The sequence below is a fragment of the Lissotriton vulgaris genome, chromosome 3_1, assembly GCF_964263255.1.
Source record: "Lissotriton vulgaris chromosome 3_1, aLisVul1.2, whole genome shotgun sequence".
NCBI classification, from domain to species: domain Eukaryota; kingdom Metazoa; phylum Chordata; class Amphibia; order Caudata; family Salamandridae; genus Lissotriton; species Lissotriton vulgaris.
The window spans coordinates 533,798,383-533,816,477 of NC_141689.1; positions in this window are offsets into that span (position 1 = coordinate 533,798,383).

Consider the following 18,095-nt stretch of genomic DNA (forward strand, 5'->3'; position numbering starts at 1 on the left):
TTGATCTTACAGTTTATGGAAAACTCCTGTCTTCTCCCTTGAGATGAACATGTACATTTTCTGTTTTGGTATCCTACTTTTTCATGCTTTTGTCCATCAAGTATAATTGTTTTTTTAAATTTTACCTCTTGATATTTTAGTTTGGTCCCCTTGTCCCCCGGTTCACTCATCAGCTGCTGCAGAGTAATGATAGAATAACTGGTCGGGGATTTGGTACTTCTCGCCAGCTTGAAACACACCCCAATTCTGCCCAAACTGTTTCCCATGCTTGGTTTATTTCATCATGGTGTTCTGTCTAGCACTATTTCCTTGTAGCACGAAGCCTTCTACAATTTCATTTTTGAAATTGGATAAATAAGTTGTGGTACAGTTGGCAGGACAGAAAGATTTGTATGTGGTGCGTTTTTTGTTCAAGAGCTTTGTTTTCAATGAGACTCCTTCAGTTTCTTTGTTTTTTTAGTGTAAGTGACCCATGTGTAAGAGTTAGTGTGTAGATATTATAGGGCTCTTGTTGCAGATAAACTTGAAATTTATTGGCTATAGCAAGCAGTATGTCTTATTCCAGTTCTCTGCATTTTCCAACTGTCACAACAGATGCCCCATCATCTTAATAACACACACACACTAACACTTCTCAATGAGTAAATCATAATATTATGAACATTTCATCCAACAATTAAGTCCTTAAGCTTTTTAGGAAGAACAGTCTCTCTTCCAGTGGTTGTTGTACTGGGAGAGCTCTTAGTGGTACTTATCTGATTTTGAATGGTTTCACTCGAGGTAGTCTACTCCTCCAGCATGAATCCACCTTAGAACCAACTTCCTGTATTTTTTTGTCATTCCTTATAATGGCATTACTATTCTAAACTGCAACAGAACCAGTCTCGTCTTCCTTCTGCCTGTCATTATTATCATCTACAATCGCCACACAGTATTCGTCCCAGGCATCAGGAGAATGTTCCTTCAAGGTTAAGGGGAATCTGCTTAAATATTCTGTTGCCCTATTTTTGTTTCTGGGTAAATACTCCATGTGGTGTTACTTTAATACCCTCTGGTGTTAAAAGATTCACTAGTGGCTTATGATCTGAGTAATGTAAATCTTGATCCCCAGAGATACTGCCTGAACTTTTCCATCACCCATACAGTGGCCAGCATTTCCTTCTCAATCACTGAATATTTTTGCTGTGCTATTTTTGCTATGTGGGTAACAAAGAGCTTGAAGCAAAGGATATAGTGTACACCGAGCCTACTCTCGAGACTTGTGTAAAAACTGCCCCCAGCCTTTAATAACTCACATCAGTAGTTAAAATGCTATGTGTAATGGAACCAAACACTTGAAAATGACACGTTTTACAAATATCTCTCTTAATACATTCAAACTCCCTGCAAATTCTCACTCCACTAGATTTCTTGGCAATCTTTCAACAATTTTCTTAGAACATGTTTATTTCGGCAAAATTCATTACAAACTTGGAGTAGAACTCTGACTACCCTAAAAAGGATCTCACTTCCTCTTTGCAAGTAGGCACTGGCAAATCACTTATAGACTCAATCTCCTTCTTAGGTGAAATCCCTTCTACACTAACTTTGTGTCCTAAATATGTCACAGACTTCATAGGAAATTTGCATTTCTTTAGTTCATCTGTCAATCCCTTGGCTTCCAACCTCTTTAAACTGTTTCCTGTATATGGCAGTGTTCCTGTTTCTCTTTCTCCATCACCCAGATATCAGCCTGGAAATAAGTTACCCCATCTAAATCCTGGAACAACTGGTGCATAAGTTGTTGGAAAACTGCAGCTGCAGATGCCAAACCAAATCTATAACCACCAAAGGTAGAGATCAAGGCTGTTAAGGTTTTGCTAGTGGGATGAAGTGGTATCTAAAGATAAGCAGATGTCAAATAAATAGTGGAAAACCATGTAACATCCTTTATTTTAGCAGCAGCTCATTAATCTTGGGTCAGGGGAATGTCTCCACCACAATATTTTTATTCAGGTCTCTAAGATCTATGCACAGTCTTATCTGCTCTTTGGAATTCCTCGCTACCACCAAGTGTGCTAACCATTATGTGCTTGCCACAGCCTCAATGATGCCAATTTGCATAACTCTTTAATCACCTTCCTCTCATATCCTCCAGGGTATTGGATTGGATTGGATTATGCGCTAAAAAGTAACCAGAACCAACGGGAGAGGCTGTAAGGGAGGCTAGGTTGAAGTTAATAGGGTAGGTTAAAAAGGAAGGTTTTTAGCGGTTTGCGAAAGGCAGAAAGATTGGAGTTGGCTCTGAGATGCAGTGGTAGGGTGTTCCAAGTCCTAGATGCATTATGGGAGAATGTCCTGCCACCAGATCTGGTCCTTTTTATTCTAGGGACTACTGCTAGGAAGGTCTGACTGGAGCGGAGGCTTCTGCTAGGAGTGTAATGGGTGATTAGGTCACGGATAATCCTAGGGCCTGTGTCCCAGAAGGCCTGATGGGCTATACACATTGCCTTGAACAGAACTCTCTGGCGCACCGGTAGCCAATGAAGGCTGACCAGCCCGGCCCTCACTGATTGTCTGCGAGGGAGATCGAGCAGTATGCGGGCTGCGCAGTTCTGCACAGTCTGGAGCCTGCGCAGAGTGTACTCTGGGGCGCCGAGGTAGAGCACATTGTTGAAATCAAGGCGTGACTGTATTAACCCCTGTATAGCCACCTGTTTGGCTTCCATGGGGAGGAGAGGGAAGATTTTCTTTAACATCCTCATGATGCCGAAACAGGTGGCTGAAAGTTATTTGGCCTGAACGTTGAAAGACAGGGATCTGTCCAACCAAACTCCAAGGCTCTTGATATTGTTTTTGGGGGTTGGAGGGAGACCCAGACAGGGCAACCCCAGAGAGGTGGGAAGATAGAGATCTGGGGGGCCTAGGAGCATTAGCTCCGTTTTGTCCCCGTTCAGTTTGAGGGATGATAAGGACATCCAGATCTTCACCTCTTCTAGGCATTCTCTAAGCCCACCAGGCGCAAGCAGGTTGGCTTCCTGCGCCAGTGAGACCATCAGCTGCGTGTCGTCCGCATAAGAGATGATCTTAACCCCAAATAGACGGACGACCTCAGCCAGTGGCCTCATGTACAAGTTAAAAAAGTGCGGGGCTTAGAGAGGAGCCCTGGGGGACTTCGCACTTCAGAGGTCTGCTGGTGGACACGGACTCACCCTCGAAGACTCGAAAGGATCTGTCCTCTAGAAAGGACTTAAACCACGACCAGGCTTTGTCCTTGATCCCGGCCCAGGACATACGGTGCAGCAAGGTGTCCTGGCTGACCGTGTCAAATGCCGCGCTGAGGTCAAGGAGGATCACTGCCGCTGATCCTCCTTGATCCAGGATTTTTCTGGCTTCCTCAGTGACCATGAGGAGGGCAGTCTCAGTCCTGTGTTTCGGTCTAAAGCCCATCTGGGTGGGGTCTAGTAAGTAGTGGTCTTCGAAGAAGTTTACCAGCTGTTGATTTATATATTTTTCCAGGATCTTGCTCACGCATGGGAGCAGGGAGATGGGTCGGTAGTTACCCAGGTCAGTCGGGTCTAAATTAGGTTTTTTCAATAATGATCTGACCATGGCCTGCTTCCAGGCGGTCGGGACAATGCCGGAGGTGATGGATGCATTTAATACCTCCCTAATTATAGGCAGAGTAATCTGAGAGGCTGCCATTATTATATCTGGCGGGGCTGGGTCGTCAGGGGATCCGGATTTGACTTTCCGCGCTATGGATTCAAGGGTTGCAAGGTCTAGAGGGGGAAAGTGAGTCAAAGTCGATTGATGTTGAAAAGGGGGGAGCTGTGGGTTTATTGAATTGGGCTGAGGGAGTGATATTTCTGGGGGGAAAGGCTGAGTAGATAGTGTTAACTTTCTGGTGGAAGAACTCAGCAACGCTATTACAGTGGGTGGTGGATTTTTCGGCCTGCAGGCTTGGTGAGGGTTTCATTAATTTTTTCACGATTTGAAAAATTTCCTTAGGCTTTGTTTTTGCAAGCAGTATTCTATTGGAAAAATATGTAGCCTGGGCCGCTTTTACTTGAGCTTTATATTCGCTGATGGATTCTCTGTAACGGGTTTTATTGTCTACTGAGTAATCTGAACGCCATCGTCTTTCCGATTTCCTGCATAGGCGTTTCTTATCCCTGAGAGCCTCCGTGTACCAGGGGGGCAGTTTTGTGGGGGCGCTTCAGCGTGATTTTACTTTTTGGAAGTGTAGCATCTAGGGTTTGTGTAATCCAGTTAGAGTATGCCTGGTTGGCTAGGCCAGGATCCTCGTTATCAAGGGGTAGATTGCTGGCAAGTTTGATAGACCAGTTGTCAACTGCGAGGCGGGACCAGGCTCGCATAAACCTCGTGGTAGGTACAGTTGGTGGAGGCTTAAGCGATGTCCAGCTGATGGGAACCAGGAAGTGGTCCGTCCACGGCAGTGGGATTGGTGGACCGGCTAGAAGATCAGAGCAGTTGCTGAAAACAGGGTCCAGCAAATGGCCCTTGACGTGGGTGGAAGTTGTAACACGTTGGGTGAGTTGCAGTGCTGCTAGATCGTCTGCCAAGGTGGAGGCTGTGTGGTCTACAAAAGAACCGAAGTGAAGATTAAAATCACCTAGCAAAATGAAATTGGATGTGGTGCTGACTCGTTCGGCCACCCTTGGGGGTAGGCTTTCGTGGAACTGCTTCGGGGGATCAGGGGGGCGGTAGATAAGAGTGCCTGAGAGGCAACTGTTAGGTGAGAGTTCAATGTCAAAGGCAAGGTTCACCTTGTGACATGGCTATGATAGAGGAGAAAAAGTCCTACTTTCTTAACCTGACTACCTCTCTGAGTTCCTCTAGGGAGCTTTTTAAGATCGTTGACGTCCTCTCTGCTCCACAGAAGGTGGACTCCATAGTGGAATCCCAGGAGCTCTGTAACAAGATCTCAACTTTCTTTTTACGAAAATCGCTGACATTCACAGCTCACTGAAGTTCCTGAATCAGGGACTTAATCAGGAGTCAGACATCTCTTTTCCCCCTTCACCGACTATGGCAGCGCCCTTCTCAGCTGATCTCGGGCCCGCCTTCTCACCTTTCCCCTCCTCACCCTGGAAGAGTTAAACCCTCTTTTAGATAAGATCAAATCGGGTTCTCATTTAGACCCCTGCCCTCTGAAAATCCTGAAGAGCTGTATGGAGGCGATTCTGCCCCCTCTTCTAGAGGTGCTTAACATGGCCATTGCGGAGGGGATTTTTCCCCTTCTTTGGAAACTGGCAGTGGTTAAGCCCCTCTTGAAGAAAGCCTCACTGGACCCTGGGGTCTTAAAAAACTTCTGATCCATCTCCCTGCTTCCTGCCCCTGCGAAAATACTCGAAGTCCACCTCAAGCAACATCTTACCACCTTTCTGGATGACTCAAAATTATTGGATGTCTCACAGCATGGCTTTCGGAGAGCCCACAGTACTGAATCAGCTTTGACTGTGGTGATAAACAACATCCGTTCGAAGGTTGACAGGGGCCAGATCACCCTGCTGGTTTTACTCGACCTGATGGCGGCCTTCGACACCCTGTCCCCCTTCATCCTGGTTGCCAGGCTTGGAGAGATGGGGGTCGGGGACACTGCCCTCAGACTCCTAGCTTCCTTCCTCCATCATAGGGAGCAGAGAGTTAAACTGGGTGATTTCCTGTCACCCTCCACCCCGGTGCAATGTGGGGTCCCTCAGGAATCTTCCATAAGTCCCACCCTCTTCAATATCTATGTGGCCCCACTTGCCAGCGTGGTGAGATCCTATGGGTTCGAGGTGTTATCTTATGCTGATGACACCCAAATCATGGTCTCCCTTACCCAGTCGGTGAAGGACTCTGCCCTCAATTTTAAAACCTGTATGGAGGCAGTTTCCCGCTGGATGGTGCAAAACTTCTTGAAACTAAATGGAGAAAAGACCGAAGTTTTGATCTTTGGGGGTGGCCATGACATCTGGTCTAAAGATTGGTGGCCGGACTCCCTTGGGGATTGTCCCCTTCCCTCTTTTTAGGCCAGTAATCTAGGGGTCCTGATTGACACCTCCCTCTCATTCGATCTTCAGGTCAGCAGGACCGTGTCAACATGCTGCGGAATCATTAGGATCCTCAAAAAGATAGGATCATACCTCTCCTTCGATGCGAGAAAGCGGGCTACAGTAGCATTAGTATCATCGAGGTTGGACTACTATAATGCGCTGTATGCCGGCATGGATAAGAGTTTGATCCACCGCTTACAGATGGTTCAGAATGCGGCGGCCAGGCTGGTGCTTAACCTTCCCAGGCTCTCCTCAGTGTCCATGGCCAGGAAAGATCTTCACTGGCTGCCCATTACGGCCAGGATCTCTTTTAACTTCTTTGCTTAGCCCATGGGGCCATCTATGGCGCCAGGTCAGAGGGCATTAGGTCCCTTCTTGTTCCCTATGCCCCCATTAGAGCGCTTAGGTCCTCCTCTAAAAATCTTCTCCAAGTGCCCACATTTGTCAAGGCCAGGTGGGGAGGGATGGCTTTTTCCTCTTTAGTTCCTAAGTTGTGGAACTCCCTTCCACCCGATCTGGTGGGACAACCATCTTTGCTCTTATTTCGCAAGGAGCTAAAAACATGGCAGTTCCGAGAGGCCTACTTCTAAGCCCTGAACCCGGTAACCCTTGGAGACTTGTTGGTTTCGATTTTGCTTTGTCTGGCGCCTTGATGCCCATGGGCTAAGTTTGCGCCCTATAAATTTTGCTTCATTCATTCATTCACATACAGGTTGAGCATCCTTCTTTAGTATGATCTTATATTAAAATCCATTCTACTTCTCGACATTACCCGAAAACACATTAGGAAATCCCTTTTGCATTTCTTTGTCCATATTTATGGTTGGATCTCACAACAACACTTGATCCACTCTGTTAGGATCTAATGTGCTTCCCAAAGCTTTTTGCTCAGGTGAACCTAGAGCTGGGGATGTCCCCTTTCTGCCACATACAGTTTCACCTGTTTTTCTAAACTTAAACTCAAAGGTCAGGGTCCTATACCTTACCATGGAAATCTTCTCTCCAGGGTAGGTTACAGAATGGATATCAGTAGGAGCTAGATCATTACCCAGGACATTGGCAGACTTGTTGTCCCATACATAACGTTCAATAAAGGTATAAGGAGACCTCGAGTGATCCACAATCGTTATCTCAACTCCCTATATTTTAAGCATGAAGGGTTGCTTTTAAGCCTCATAATCACATTTTTTCTTACATACTCTGGCAAAATGTCCTATGAAGCCACAAATAGTAATTTGACTCAAAGGTAGAACAATTTTTGTCTCTACCTAAGTGGTCCTTGCTAACACATCTATAGCAGTGTGGGCGCTTATCAGCTCCGGATTTGTCTTTTTGACTTTTTTTAACAGAACTCCTCCAGGTTGGTGTCCAATTTGCATTCTCTGCTTTGGAAGGGCTATCAGAGACTCTACAATTGAACGTAGACTCTTTGTCAGCAAGACAGTTATTTACTGCTGGTTTGGCACATCTTTTTGACAGTTCTGCCTTTTTAACAATCGCTGTAACATCCTTCAGCGAAGAATCGCCACTGAATTATAGTCTCTCCAGTACGTTAGGATTATTAGTTTGCATAATGATTTGGTCCCTAATGAGTACATCCTCTAATATGACACATTTGCACATAATGGGCAATTTCTTAAGTTCAGAAATGTAATCTACCACAGTCACTGAATCGCCCTGTTCGCTTTGGAAAAAATCATATTTCTCAATAGCTGTGAAAACAGCTGGTTGGTAATAACTATTTAAACCATCCAAGACATGTTTAAAGACAACAGTATCCTCTTCTATTCTAGATTTGTTTCTATTTGAGTGTAAACTCGCAGCCCTTCAGGACCCAGGCTGTGCAAAAGTATTTTTTACCTTTCTTGAAGGTGTAAAGTACACAGTACTGTTTTTTTCAATGGCTGTGGTGTAATTTAGAAAGTATTCCTTCCACTCTGGCCATTTCATTTATGGTTCTCCAGCATGAAGAAGGAAAGGCAAAGGAGGTGTAAGGGTGAAGGGTTGGGCATTCATAGTCACAGTAAATATATATGAGTACAGTCTCCTGAATTATGTGTTCAGAGGAATAAGGTGGGTTTAGCACTGTTAGAAATTGATCTGTGTATGATCATTGAAGGTAAGATGACATGCAACGTTATAAGATGGAATGTCGATCAATCCAGTGTAACCATTGCAGCCCAATCCAAATTATCTACATTGAGACACAATGCATGAACATAAGGAAATGTCATTAAAATAATTGCCTGGGGTTGAATGTTTGATTTGCTCAGCATTCTGTCCATCATTTGTTTTTTTTGCTTTTGTCTCTCTAAGTGGAAAGGGTATGCCCATACCTGGGTCCCATGCTCAAAATGCCATTGTATTCAAGCTAGCCTGGCTGATGGGGGGTGATACCACAAAACCAGTCCCAGGATTCTTGTTTCTGGTCCAGGTAGGACCTTGCCTCTAAGTTCAGGTTGGGCTGTTCCCATTGGGAGCAGGGTCACAACTGATTTGCATATGGCTGGGTCTAAACTGGGGTGGCGTGGTGAGCAAATAAACGATGGATTAATCCCAGATATGTGACTGGGGGTGAATGTTTGATTGTTCAGCATTTCCTCCGTCATTTGTTCTTTTGCTATGAAAATAATTGTGTCGCCGCCCAACCAAAGAGTGCCACCTTGTTATATATTGTAGCGTGGCCCACTTGCTATTTGTGTCTGTACGGTAAGACAGGGCTTGCACAAAAAACATCATGTGGCTTGCACAAGAAACGTCATGGAGTGTACTCCCACAAGTGAAAGTTGCATGCACAGGAGTTCTGCAACGATCCCATGATCAGCATGAACATGAATCCTTAATTTAACGCTTCTTAATAGATTTATTTAAGCTGTGAGCACTGAGCACTACTGCTGTAAGGGAACAGCTCACTCCCACCGAATGATCAGGTAGTAGTGGAGTGCTCTGACTGCCAACAGGACTGAAGGGGGTCAGACGAGCTTGGGGAATGAAGGAATTTGAATCATGAAGCACAAAATGAGTAAGTCCCTTGTTGCCAATTTGTACAGATTACAGGACTCATGTTGCAAGTTACCTTGAAGTTTTTTGGCTAGAGCAAGCAGTCTGTCTTATTCCAGGTCTCTCCCTCTTCCAACTGTAACAACAGTCCCACCCCCCCCCCCTAACATTCTAGAATCTATACATCACTATGATGAGTCAGACACCACACTTAAGGAGTCAGTGCTCCAGGGTTGGTGAGAACCACCAGAGATCTTCTGTTTTTCTGCTTTTTAGTGTAGCTGATCCATGTGTAAGAGTTAGTGAACAATACATATGTTTGTTGGAGGCTGTACCTTTAATCAGAAGCCAGCTCAGAGAATGAAGGTCTGGGCCGACTATTTGACAACATGAGTTGAAATTCTTTTTAATTGCGATTACATATGAGATGATATAGTGTCATCCAGGACTCTATATGCATGAGAGTTGCAGCCAGTAAGGAGATATCACCTATAAAAGAAGTCTCAAAGTAAATCTGTATGTCATCAGAAGTATATTAATGTATTCCTTTATGATGTCACACAGGGGTTTGCAATGTAGTTTAAGGAGACAGGGCTAGGACGGTTCCATTGGTAACTTCTTCCTGCAACTGGGTTGGACAGAGAGCTGTCTTTATCATTTGAGTAAGGTTGGCGAACTACGATTTAAAACAGTCGAGGTTTGTCAACCAGACCCATGTGATTTTTTAGAGTATGATGTCATCATTGACATTATCGAATCAGTACACACAAATCACTGTTGCAAAGTCATTATTAAAACTGGGCTTTGACCTTTAACCTCTTAGGCCAACGGTCACCCTACCTCCCGAGTGCGTCTGTTGGCTACTTGCTGACTCTGGGGAAGGGTATGAAGGCCCAGAGGGATTCCTTTATATTATGTTTTAGCTCAGGCTGCTTTTTGTTTAAGGATGCGCTGACATCATTACAGTAAAGTGAAAGTAAAAGAAGCTGATGGGCTTGTTTTTATTTTCACGGCATGGGCCCTTCGAGCACTGAGTGAGGTGGGAGAGTACCACTGAAAAAGGTAAAATATCCCCTTTCCAATGGTATCTCTGTGCAGTGGATTACCTCTAGGGGATCACCAGTGGAGAGCGATCCCCAAGCAGGGATCCACCCACTAGGCACCAGGGAAATGGGGCAATGGCCCCATAGACAATGACTTTGCTCCCCCACCCTACAATTGCAGTCCTTCTGCCCCCGCACCTCCCCCGGGCCAGATTGGGGCGATTGATTACCCCCATCCTCCCCACAGGAGGGGCAGAAAGTCCACTAGACACAAGGGAATAAAAACATATATGGGTGGGGGATGGCCACCATAGTCATGTCCAAGTCCCACCCCAATAACAATGTAGACAGCCTTTCTGTCTCCTGGGGTGGGCAGATGGAGGTGATTAACCACAATCTGTTCTCCCAGGACAGAAGGCCCGCTAGACACCAGGGGAAAAATAGGGGTGTGGGCTGACGACATTGCCATGCTCCCACCCCAAAAGGAAATAGTCTTTCTGCCTCCCCTTCCCCCGCAGGTTGTGGAGATTATCCCCAATCTGCCCTCCAGTGAACAGAAAGTCCCTTGGACACCAGGGGAAAACATAGGGGTTGGGGTTGACCAACATGGACACTGCCATGCCCCCTCCGCAAAAGGCCAGAGAGTCTTTCTGCCCCTAGGGGTGGGGGATTATCCCCAATCTGCCCACCGGGGGGTAAAAATCCCTCTAGACACCAGGGTAAAAACATAGGGGTGGGGGCTGCCTACAATGAGCACGGCTATGCCCCTACCCTAAAAGGGAACAGACAGTCTTTCCCCCAATATGCCCTGGGGGCAGAAAGCTCATTGGACACCAGGGAAACCACATAGGATTGGGGGCTGACCACCATGAGCATTGCCATACCCCCACCCCAAAAAGGACATAAACAGTTGCCCCCAGGTGATTGCTCCCAATCTGCCACCACGGGGGGCAGAAAGTCAACTAGACCTCAAGGGAGAGAAACATTCGGCTGGGGCTGCCCTCCATGGTCCTTGCCATTTCCCCACCCCAAAGCTGGACATACCCTTTTTCTGCCCCCCGAGGGGCGGATGGGGTGAGGCAGGGAAAAACATGCCCCCACCCCGAAAAAGGGTACAACAGTCTTTCTGTCCCCGGTAGGCAGAAAGCCCACTAGACACTAGGGACTGCATTTATGCAGTATTATTTGTAAGGTAGCTTCCCCCACCACGGGCCCAATAGAATTTATGACAAGTCCCCCCACCCTCCTCCGGGGCATTCACCCTCATTCCCCTGCCCCCGGGGGGCAGAAGGCTTGCTATATGCATGGGATTTCAAAATGGTGCTAAAACAAGCAAAAGGAGGGCCCCTACCCTGGCATTGAGCCATACCCCCGCGCCAGAAGGGGCAACAGTGTCATTATAGGAGGTTTGTCCCAGTTGGGGATGTTGCCTCATCTTCCCATTGGGGTTGTAGAAAGCACAATAAACACCATGGATTGCGCATTTGGGGCAAAAGAAAGGGGCATGGGTGTTGCACTCTGGCTTTGGCCCCGCCCCCACCCCAAAAGGAACAAACCAGTCCTCCTTACTCCCCCCCCCCCCCCCACCCCAGGGGCAGACGGTGTTTGCCCCCAATTTGCTCCTGTGGTGGACCCAAAGCCCACTAGACACCAGGGAATTCAAAATGGCTCTAAAACAATCAAAACAAGGGGGCAGCCCACCGTGGCATCAAGTCATACCCCTGCCCCAGAAGGAACAATAGTGCCTTCCTGCTCCCGGGGGCAGATTCAAAGTTTGTTGCAGAGGGAGGTGGGGTAGAAAGCTCAGTAAGCACCAGGGATTTTGCATTTGGAGCAAAGGAAATGAGCATGGGTGTCACACTCTGATATTAGGCCCTATTGCCTTCCCAAAAGGGACAAGTCATCATTAGATTGTCCCCAGAGGAAGGAGGGTGCCCACTAGATGGCAGGACTATTTTATTTTTATCAAATAATGAGGTGGGTCTGGCCCATCCTGACATCAGGTTGCACCTTTGCCCCTAAAACCTCAATAATCTTTCTGCTCCCCTGCTGAATAAAGGGGAGGATTTATGATTCTTCTGGATATTGTTTTTACATATGGGCCCGGAGAGTGGGGTTAAATCCCAATATTGTCCCACTTGCCAGTGTGAATGACTGTACTTTTCGAAGCCACCAACTGGGAAAAACTACCTGACCCAGACATTTTGGAAAACTAGACTTCAGTGGGAGTATAAGGTGGTATGCCTTGCATGTATCGCATGACTTTTTCTTACCCACAATACTCTGCATACCTCAAACTTTGCCTAAAATCATGCATTTATCTTGCACTTCTGTGATGTAAACTTCTGGAATATACAGGAATCCTCAAAGTTGCTACTGCTCAGCATTTGCTGGTGACGATTCCCAGTGTTGTTCTTGGTTGCTCAGAGTGCCGCGAAGAGCCAGTCCGGGTTTTGCAGTCAGCCAGCAGCAGCAGAGTTGTTCGGAGTCGAGCGGAGCCAGCGGTACCAGCAGAACGGGAAAGGCGGCTGCTCCTCTGCTACCGTTACCGCTACCACCGCTGCTGTGGGACGCCGCGTAAGGCGAAAAGCAGGAAAGCAGAAGGTAAAGGTGACAGGCGGGAGGCGCCAAGGCGCAGTTGGGGGAAATCGCGGGAGGCTGCGAGAAGTGGCGGAGCCCGGTGGAATCAGCAGGACCTGGGGTAATCCAGAATTCCCGTGGCCCCTGGGACACCCCGCCTCATAACGCCTCACAACGCCTCAGAGAGCCTCACAGAGCTGCTACAGACATACACAGTGGCAGGCTGCCTAACCACCTGGCTACCTGCCCATGATGCTCCTGCTGCGAAGTACATGCTAATTTCGTGGAACCACCCTGCGGGGGGCAGAGAGAGTGGGCAGCAGATGTTTGAGAGGCATAGAAGCAGAGGCCGCTGCAGCCGCGGAAGCCCCTAACAAAGAAGGAACAGAGAGCAGGGCCGCAGGGCTGCAGACTGGACTAGGACCAGAATCGGACCATTGTGCCTATCAACATTTTACTTCATTTTATGTTGCGTGCCGTCCAGAACTAGGGGCACAAGGAGCTACAAGGAGCCACAAGGGGCCACAAGGGATACAAGGGGCCATATAGCAACTAAATCTACAACTAATCTACAAACTATCAACTATAAACTGTGCTGTTACAGAAGCGGGGAGGCTAAAGGATTTGAGAGGTGAGCCAGAAGCTCCTTCCTTTCCATCCTTCCTCTCTCTTCTCTCCTCTCTGCCCTTCTCAGCTCGATTAAGATAATCAACATAACTTTTAAGGTAGAGACCGAGAGCCTAAGGCTCCAGACTTGCACGCTCACCGCAGCAGAACCACATCGTTCAGCACTGTTCACTTGATCCTCTGAGCTCCTAAGCCCCTGCACCAGTCCCTGCGCCACCGCATTTACAATTTAGTGACAACTTAGTGCCAAGCATTCAAACCTCAACCATCTAAGCAATTCCCTTTTTGACCTCAATTTCAATTCTAACTTGCAGTCAAACTCTTGGCATAATAGAAGGCAACACGGTCAAGTCGACTTAAGCCAGGCAGCAAGATAGTGTCGGAGAATATTGGTTAGGAAAAAAGTTGCTTAGATAGGCAGACAGGTTGCCCGTTCAGTCTATCAAGAATGCGATCCGGCAAAGAATGGCCGAGTATCACCAGCGTAATCAGCAATCGGAAAAAGAAGAACAAGGTCTCAAAGTACCTGTTAACCAACCAGGCAACATACCTTCCAGCATCGTGGAGCATTCAGCAGCGGTAGGCACAACGGCTAGATCATACACCAATGTTGATAAAACTAAATAGTGGCCCTCCACCACTTGAGAAAGCACAAAAATCCGGTTACCAACCTAAAATGTATTCTAATTTCTGCTTCATAAAAGATGCCGGTGCTCTATTAAATCATGCTAATGAAATACAGCGGGGACTTCTCTCTCCCTAAGCCCAGAAAAACCAACAACGCAACCAACTGAAGGGATAAGAACAAGAACAGTCCTAAGAACAACCCCAAAAAGTCCACCACCAAAGCTGACCTAGCAAGACACAATCGAGAGACAACAGGGACAGCAGAGCCTGCATATAGCAGCAACTAACGCGAAGATGTTGAAGGCAGCAGAGGTGTTGGCGAATACGAACTCAACAACGGGACTACAGCAATGACAGCCCTGGCCTCCACGAAGACCACAGTAATAACAGTATCTATGGAGAGAACAAGGAAACAAGGGAATCTAGGCAATCTTGAGGTACTCCACTTTTTAGTGGACCCCCAGTGACACTGAGTGTTCCTTTGGAACCTTCAATCGCAATCAGGACAGTTCCCCAAGCGAAGAAAGAAACAGCGATACAACATCCTGGAAACTCCAAATCATCACCCGGCTTTAATTCAGCTTCGGAGCATAAAATGGCTAACTATACGTTAGCAGAATTACTAACAGATTTGAGGGAGACCAGATTGACAACAAAAGTATTGAGGAATTGTCCCCCGCCTACACAAGACAGGACTCCAGCCCACAGCCACCCCCAAGACCTCCAGGACCCGAATATAGACTCATTGAGCACCACCCTCCCAGGCCAACTTTTAGAAGGACATCCATTAATCTCAACGCCAATGGATTCCAACAGAGACCGGGAGGGAATCCCAGACAATCATGAGAAGACCTATAGCCATTATGGTAATAAAAAATCTTCTCGCACAACGGAAGAATGGGAAAAGCTGGTCAATATATACATCCTGGAAATAAGAAACAAGCCACTCCTTACTGAGGAGTTCGCTACAAAACAAAACACAGAGGAAACGCCAACAGAGCAGAACAAGTTCTGGGAGTCCCTCTTAATTACTACGCAATTATCCACAAAAGCTATGTAATACCATTCGGATAAGATGGATATCCAGCTAGCGCTTCTTAACTGCCTAGCAACAAACGTGGCAAGCATAAACAATAAACTCTTGGAACTAAACAATTTGATCAAAAGAGTTCAATCCGAAACAACAATAAACCCCCCAAGCTGGGCTTGCATCTCAATAGTCGACAAAATTGCCACGTTGCCAACAGTAATGCAAGATCTCTTAATTGAAATAAAGGAAGCAAATAACATCAAAAACAACAAAAGAATTCAAAAAGACGATCCTAAAAGGGAAGGAAGAGGAGAGGGTAGTACTCCAGTGAAAGAGGTATTGAACTACCCCAATGCTATTAAGGGAAATCTGCACAGGGCGGAAAGAATCAAAAAATGATTTTATTTATTCCAGAGTTTAAATCCAAAGGACGGGGAGATATCCTAAATAGAGGCAACATCCTCAGATTATTAACCTCTATTAACAACCTAGCTGGAGTCCTCGCTCAAGATCTGGATTCTGTAGAATTCGTGCAACTCAATCACCTATCAGAGCAAGAAATATCAAAAAACACTTGGACGACAGGGGAGATAGCGGAGAAGATTCTAAAAGAAAAGCGCCAATTAGAAGCTTGGGGGATCCGCATAAAACCACAGTATAATGTTTGCTACCCAGAACCCCTACTTCAAAAGGACAAAGCACATAATTGCCCGTAGAAGGAAAAAATGAGAACCTTGGACAAGAAAAAGCAAGCGTAGATATGCTTCAAACAGCACCAAAGCAACAAGGAAGTCCTGAGGCGTGGAAATGTCAGGGTTCGAATCGAAAAGAACTCAGGGGAAATCACCAAAAAAATGAGCAGACCTTGCGCAGCCCCACTGAGCCTTCAAGTAAGCCTGGAGACACGACACACACCTATTCAAATTGCAAACTTCAAAACGACGACGCAAAATGAGAAGAAAAGGGAGGAATAAAACAACCCCCATTCAGACTTTCTTCCATCCGATGGGCAAACACCCAAAGGGATCTCCAGAATACAGCAGCGTCAAAGAATCTTCGTCTCAACAAGGGAAAATAACTACATCTAATGATCCCTCACAAGAGGGTCCTGAACATAATGAAAGATCACCCTTACATGAAAACCAAGTGACCCTAACAGGAAGTTAGTCCAAACATGCTGAACATCTTTCGACAACTGCACAGGGTAAAGTAAAGGATGACGAAGCAACGAGTAGTAACTACAAAGAGGAATGCGTGGAAAAAAGTCAGGATAGACAATACAAGCCAAACAATAATAACCCCAACAGCCCAAATTAGACCAGGCACGGAAAAGACTAAGCATGGGCGAATTTTGCGAATTTTCAAATCGTGGATTTGCGGATTTGCGAATTCACGATCCGCGAAATTCGCGAATTTGCGGATTTTTTATTTTCTCTGCCCCACTCGTGTTTGTGCCTTTTGCCCTCTGCTCCACTCGTTTTTGTGTTCTTCTGCCCTCTGCCCAACTCGTTTTTGTGCTCTACTGGCCTCTGCCCCACTCGTTTTTTGTGCTCTTCTGCCCTCTGCCCAACTCGTTTTTGTGGTCTTTTGCCCTCTGCCCCACTCGTTTCTGCCCTCTGTCCCACTCGTTTTTGTGCTCTTCTGCCCTCTGCCCCACTCGATTTTGTCCCCTTCTGCCCTCTGCCCCACTCGTTTCTGTGCCCTTCTGCCCTCTGCCCCACTCGTTTTTTGTCCCCTTCTGCCCTCTGTCCCACTTTGTGCCCCTCTGCCCTCAGCCCCACTTAGAATGGCGCCGGCAAGCTGCCAGCGCCATTCTAAAATAGCTACAAAGTCAGCTTCAACAGGAAGCACTAATAGATAAAGTAAAGCAGGTGCTCGAGTTGAAGGTCAAATTAAGTTACACAATCATTAATCACCCCAAGGGGTGATTGTGTAACTGAATTTGAGCTTCAACTCGAGCACCTGCTTTACTTTATCTATTAGTGCTTCCTGTTGAAGCTGACTTTTGTAACTATTTTAGAATGGCTCTGACAGCTTGCCGGCGCCATTCTAAAATAGTTACAAAAGTCAGCTTCAACTTTTGACCCAATCCGTTCCGCTCGCGGATTTTGCGGGAAATTTGCAAATCTCGCGGATTCCGAATTTGCTGAAAATCCGCAAAATCCGCGAGCGGAAGGGATTTTCTGCCCATACTTAGAAAAGACAAAAAATACAAAAATAAAAACGGCAACGGAGTATCTAACAATGGAAATAGCAAAAATGGCAGGCAGACGAGGCTAATCCCGATTCTATAAGGGAATACGGAAATGAGGCCGACATTGTCCCCCAGCCACTTAGATACCCACAAGAGCTGGAAACACAGTCAAGAACAGAAACACCCCAAGAAATCACAGGGTGGAAAGAATCAAAAATTATTTTATTTATTCCAGAGTTTAAATCCAAAGGACGGAGAGATATCCTAAATAGAGGCAACATCCTCAGACTATTAAACAATATATAGCATTGAACAGGATACCTCGGGGATTACGTTCGCAAATAATACCAGCATATGAAGATCTTGAACCAGAATTATACAAAACTTGGGAAAAGGAGCTTAATGATAGTTCACGTAATCTTATGAATATACTGATTGATAATGCAGACAGGAAAATGGCAAAACTACTGATTGAAATCCAGAAAGTAGAAGATGAGATTAAGCTAATGAACCTTCCAGAAGCAACAATTAAAAATTACACCATCATGGATGAGATCCTGAACGAGTTACAATTAGATATCAAGAAAAGGAAGGCTCGTAAAATTAAGAGAGATGAGAATGACTATCGATCAGGAAGAATATATACATATGCCAAAAGATATGATTATCTGAGGAAAAAAACACCTAATATAAGACAGACAGGCAGCACCACACCACTTAGTGAAACAGATGCATCATCGAGTAATATATCTAGCGATGAGAATGATGAAATACCAGTGACTACAGCGAATATCCCTACACCAGAAAGTAATTTTTTAGAGGAAGTTCAGCGTTTACGGAAGGGGAATCGAGAAACAGGGAGAAATCGCAATACCACTGCAAGAGGACCAGGAGAGGCAGGAGAGGAAATGGGAGATCCAGGATCAAGGATAAAAAGGAGTCTGAGATCCTGG